The sequence below is a fragment of the Balaenoptera physalus genome (genome assembly GCF_965194825.1).
Source record: "Balaenoptera physalus genome assembly, chromosome: 11".
NCBI lineage: Eukaryota > Metazoa > Chordata > Mammalia > Artiodactyla > Balaenopteridae > Balaenoptera > Balaenoptera physalus.
The window spans coordinates 11,144,618-11,150,652 of NC_138896.1; the positions used below are offsets into that span (position 1 = coordinate 11,144,618).

At 45.5% G+C, this 6,035-nt stretch overlaps 1 long non-coding RNA gene across 3 annotated transcripts in view; it reads left to right on the plus strand.

Annotated features, from left to right (window-relative positions):
* LOC309638851 overlaps nucleotides 1-6,035 on the plus strand; it is a 192,258-nt gene that overhangs the window by 112,504 nt on the left and 73,719 nt on the right. The window contains exon 4 of one of the 3 annotated variants that reach the window (XR_014251346.1): nucleotides 4,306-5,964. The exons of the other annotated variants lie outside the window; for them this stretch is intronic. This is a non-coding gene — a long non-coding RNA (uncharacterized lncRNA). Of the gene's footprint in view, nucleotides 1-4,305; nucleotides 5,965-6,035 lie in introns of those variants that run through there. 3 annotated transcript variants of the gene reach the window in all.

The following is a 6,035-nucleotide window of genomic DNA, read 5'->3' on the forward strand; positions in this document are numbered from 1 at the left end:
AAAGCACACGCATATAATTTACAAATATTTAAATGCACATATATTTTGGTGAATGCTCAAAGATGTGCTTTACTGATAGGGTTGCCCTGTCTACCTAATATTCGTATGTTGAAGTCCTACCCGCCCTGCCCAGTCCCTCAGAATATAGTCTTGTTTAAAAATAGGGTAATTGTGGATATGATTAGTTAAGATGAGGTCATACTGGAGTAGGGTGGACCCCCTAAGCCAATATGACTGGTGTCCTTATAAAAGAGAAATGTAGCCACTGAGACACACACAGGCAGAAGGCCATGTGGAGGTTGAACTTGTGCAGTTGCATGCTGAGGAGCTACCAGAGTCTAGGAGAGAGGCCTGGAAAAGGTCCTTCCCTGGCACCATCAGCAAGAGCACAGTCCTGCTGAGACCTAGATCTTGGACTTCTAGCCTCCAGAGACAATAGGTTCAGTTTTTTTAAGCCACTCGGTTTTTTTGTTGTTGTTGTTTTTGTTTTTTGTTACGGCAGCCCCCGTGAATGAATACAGTGCCTGAGAGAAACAGTCACAAATATGCACAGGGATATATTCTTTGCAAATTCATAATAGTGAAGCAGAAAAAAAATAGTATAAACAATGTAAATGTTTATCAGTTAACTGATCACAAATAAAATATAGCGTATTCATGCTGTGGATATTTAACCTCAGTTTAAAAGCATGTGTTAGGCTTCATTATATTGACATAAAACCTTCAGCAGTCACTATTACTGAGTAAAAACAGGGAGAAGTTGAATGACCTGTGCAGAACAAAACCATTTAATTTATGTTTAAGAAATGCAAAAGAATACTCTATCCTTTGATACATCTGTCTATGGATATGAATACACAGAACAATGACCAGAAGGATATGGTCTAAACTTTTGACGCTGTTTGCCTCTGGGGGAAGGGTAAAGAACCGGGGGGTTGCTAAAGGGATTTTTCATCAGTAATATTTAACTTTTAATAAGAGAATATATTCACAAATTTTCTTTGTAATTAAAAATTAATAAAAACAAGCAAAAAATCATCAAAGGGAACGTAATGTGGCATCCTAGAACAGAAAAAGGACAATAGGTAGAAACTAAGGAAATCTGAATAAACTCTGAGCTTTAGTTAATAACAATGTCTCTATACTGGTTCATTAATTATAATAAATGCACCATAGTAATGTAAGATATTAATACTAGTGGAAGCCGTGTGCAGAGGGTTATATGGAAACTTAGTACTATCTGTTCAGTTTTTCTGTAAAATCTAAAATATAAGGTCAATTCTAAAAAAACTCATCTAGGGCCCTTGAGTTAGAAGAATGTAGATTCCCAGGCCCCGCCTCCAGAGATTCTAATTCAGTAGGTCTAGGGGGAAGCCCAGTAATTTTTGTTCTTATTAAGCACCCCGAGGGGATTCTGGTACTTTGAGTTACTACGGGCTAGAAAAAAAAAAATCAAAGAAAATCCAACCATACCCATTGGGTTAACAAAGCTGGTGCTTGAAGTCTTTTCACAGGTTGGACTGGGAGTTAGGAAGGGAGAGAGGTGATATGGAGCGTGTTTCTACTCTGGGGTGGCTGGTCCAGGAGAGCGGAACTCCCTGTCGTGAGGTTGGCCCCCGAGGGCCCCCGAGCACCTGACAGCCGATGGGCAGCCAGCCAACCGCACAAGGAGCAGCCTCTGCCTTCCCATCACCACACTTTGGCATATGGTTAGTTCTCCGGCTTTTAACTGTATTTTGAGAATAGTGTTATAAATAATTGATCCTCCCAATTAAAATGTTTTTCTTCCAGTTAAAATTTTTATGAGTGACCTGAAAACATGGCATATTTAGCCACCCTTCCACCTCCCCACTCAGGCACTCAGTTTATTGTTCCGAGTTCTTGTTCCCTTAAGATAGTACACAAACACGATCATAACGGTTATTACAACAGATGGTAGGTGTGCGTTAACGTGGCCTCCACCACTGGCTTGAGAGGACGCCGAGCCTCCTCATCTTGGTAAGCAAGGGTGTTTGGCCCCATATTGAGCATGTTATTCACTCATTCATTCATTCATTCATTCACTTATCCTCCCAGCATTTGTGGAGAGGCTATCGTGTGCTCAGTATCCTGCTAGGTGCTGGTTAGCCAGCTGTGAAGATGACAGATTTGTCCTTAATAAAACTGGTTATTGTTAGTTGGACTGAATTGTCCCTCCCAGTCTCTACAATCTGATGAATGAAGTCACAGTAAAGCTGATAAATTTTTTCAGTTGGAAAATAAGACACTTCTATGACAATGTTTAACACGGACGGACTCAATTACAAGAGTAGGCTTTTAGATATTCCTCAAAACATACTATCTTGAAGATAAAGATTTCGACTGTTCCTAATACCAGCATTAACCCTCCTGCTTCCAAGTCGGGTTAGTGCTATCAGAACCTCACCACCAGCCTCCAGAACGGCACAGCCGGATTTGGGGCCCTCATGGCCAGAAAGTGCCTGGGGGCACCGTTACCGACATCATCATACACGTGGCTTTGGAGACCTCCAGCCTCATTTTGGGAGAATACACTGAATACACAAGAACCTTTGCCTTTAAAGCACTTAGAATAAAAACATCATCTGTACTTTCACTCACCATGCCCTTAAAACTGGAGGAAGTTGGTAACCAAAAATAAAGCCAGAAAACTAAGGGAGGAGGAAGCATGTTAGAATATTGACGTGAGGATCATTACAGGTGCAGGGCACAGCTGGAGTCTCTGTGAACTCTTCAGAAGCCTGGGTGTGGGAAGGAGAGAAGAGGAGGAAGAATAGAAGGAGGAAGGCAGAACAGGGGCAACAGGGCTGGAGTGGAAAGGGTTAAAGATGAACAAGGCGTAGCGGGGGGAAGGGAGTGATGGTTAGCACTTTTTGAGCACTGCAGTCACATGGCGGGCAATGTACACACATCTCCCGTTTAATCTATACAACAGGCTTTGAGAAGAGAACACCAGAGTGCCCTGGGATGCACACTCAGGTGGCCTCCCTACCCGAGGCCACGGCCTTAACCACTGCAGGCCCTGCCCTACCGAGAGGCAAAGAGGACAGCAGCTCAGCCGTCTTTCCATGGGGGCTGGGGCACCTGCGGGCAGGAGAACTCTGCAGTCCAAAGGGTCAGCTCCAGCCAGGTGTCTGCCAGGGACTTGTGGTCGTGCCCCCTGGAGTCTGTGCAGGGACACTGCCTGGCCTTGTATTTTCCCAAAGGCTTTCACTTAGGAGAAGGGCCTCAGCTAGTCTGTGCAGTGAACCTTGTGCAAATTTGAAAAAGTCACCCCACTGGGTGGACCAGTTAGAAAAAGATGTCCCTTCCCTGGGGTCTGCGACTTCAGCCCCAGGCAGGACACAGGGTTCGGGGTACCCAGGGCTGGCCTCTGATGTTTATGCACAAACTGTGCAGCCGTCTTTGGGGCTGGTAGGGCTCTGAACGAGGGAACGAGCAGGGCCCAGGCATCCATCTGGGTGGAAGGGCAGCTCGTGTTTTCCCCACAATGTAGAAAGTAAACTGTGTCAGGCAGCAGCCGTCCTCTTTTAATATCAGGCATTGAATTACTCAAAAGAGCTTTGATTGGGAAGCTGGTTTGCCCCACTCCTATTAATCGAATAGCCAAAGCATAAATTGGCTTTCAAAAGGTAGTTAGAAATGAATTTTATCCTTTAAAAGGAAGGAAAGAAAGATGAAGTGCCAACCACAAATCTTCACAATGGAATACCCAGGAAAGATAGACAGTAGCAATAAATAGTAAAACCTTTGTATTGATAATATGCTTCTCTGTGAGGGTTTCAAAGCCTCTTTCTGTATTTTTAAATATACTCACGCCTCTCAACCTGCCTGTGACATAGGGTGGGCAGGTATTATTATTCCCATTATTACAAGAACTGACGCAGAAAAACGGAATGCCTGGCATAAGCTCATGTAACACATCAGCATCTGAGAGAGATTAGAAGGCAGCCGCCCAATGGCCATTCCAGACAAGATGGTATTGCTGGAGAATGACACAAAGTGGCAGAGTAGCAATCAGGGTTTAAGACCCACGTTGCTCACGAGTCTGTTTTGGACGACAATGCTTAGCAGCTGAAATGAACGCTGCTCCATTTATTATTATTAATAAACATCCCTGTGCCCACATCACGGAGACATACTTCACTGCCTAGCCCTGCACAGGACTGATCGGCTTCCAGCAGAAGCAGGCAGGGCAGGGCTCAGAACCTCCAGGGTAAGCACACGACAAACGCCTGAATGACTGATTGGGTGTTTGCCCGTTAATAACAATAATCATTTCTTTAGGAGTTGACTGTTTGCGGGGAACTGCGCTAAGATTTCATCTTTCAAAACTCTCACGACAACCTTGTGAGGAAAGTGTCATTGCCCCCATTGCACACAGATGTCAGAGGACCCGTCCAGGTCCGTGCAGCTGGTTAAAGGGCAGAGCTGAGACTTGCACTCAGAGGCCCCGCTGCGCTCTAAAGACAGGGGTCTAAACTACTCTGCGATGCTCCCTCTGACCAAAGTGTGTCTCTACAATTTCAACACTGATCCTTCTCCGCATCCTGGCACATGCTAACAAATTCTGCTGTGAATGAAATCAACTGGATCAGTCAGGGTCCTCTGGAGAAACAGAACCAACAGGATATATGTAGACACACAGAAGAGTGTTGCCAAACCAGACCCGCGTCTGCCTGCCCCCTCGTGCCATAAAGCCAATCTCCTGACACCAGATTGGGGTGAAGGAAAGCACGGCCTTTACTGCAAGGTGCTCCACATGGGGCCAAGCAAGAAAACAGGCAGCTCATGCTCAAAAGACCCAAACGCCCCAGTGGCTTTCAGGGAAGGGGTTTTAAAGGCAAGCTTAGGGGTGTGTGTGGCAGGGAGCCTGGTCTGCTTGGCGCAGCTCTCTGTTCGGTTGATGGCGAGGTAACGGGGTGATGTTTTGGGAATCTCAGTTATGAGCTTTCTGGCTCCAATCATTCTGGGGTCTACGTGCTGGTGGGCAGCATGCAGTTAACTTCTTCCACCTGGTAGGGGGTTCAGTATCTACAAAACAGCTCAAGGATGTGGCTCAGAATATTATCTACAGCCCTCGAGGAGGAACTAAATGTCCTTGACTTTGTTTTATGGCCAAACTATTATTATTTTGTCTTGCTTAACTGTTTTACTTTGTTTCTGCATTTTCTCACTTCTCTGATTAAATTTGCACTTTGGAACTTGGGGAAGGCCTAGAAGGCTAAAGCTTTTCTACAGACAAGAGGCAGGGGACACGGGGGTCTGTCCCTAGGGAGGTCCTGCAGGGTCCTGCTTGGTTACAAGAGTTGATTTATCCAGGAATTGGCTCATGTGGTTATGGAGGCCAAGAAGTCCCACAGTCTGCCATCTACGAGCTGGAGAACCAAGAAAGCGGTCCTGTAATTCTGTCTGAGTCCAGAGGCATGAGAAACAGGAGAGCCAATGGTGTAAGTTCCAGGCTGAGTCCAAGAAACCCCCAAACCAAGAGCATTGATGTCCAAAGGCAGGAGAAGGTTGACGTCTCAGCTCAAGCAGAGAGAGGGAATTTGCCCATCCTCCACCTTTTGTTCTGAGCCCTCAGCAGGTGGGATGATGCCCACGCAAACTGGTGAGGCAACCTGCTGTACCCAGTCTACCCATTCGAATGCGAGATACCCTCATAGACACATGCAGAAATAATGTTTACCAGCTCTCTGGGCATCCCTTAGCCCAGTCAAATTGATACAGAATATTAACCATCACATCAATTTAATTCCTAGCCAAGATTTTTGGTGAAATAGACTAGACTAGACTAGATAATATCAGAGTGCATCTCAGGCAATAAAGGTAGTTATTGTTTTGTGAAACAGTTGTATCAAATGTGTGTGTGTGTGCACGTGCGTACTACTGGGTGGTGACATAAAGACTATTTATTGTGGGTCATTAAAGAAAAGCCCGAGAAGCACAGATTCAGGGTCCCCTCTGCCCCTCAGCTGCCTTGAGCTTCCCTTCTCCCCACTCACGGCCACTTCGAA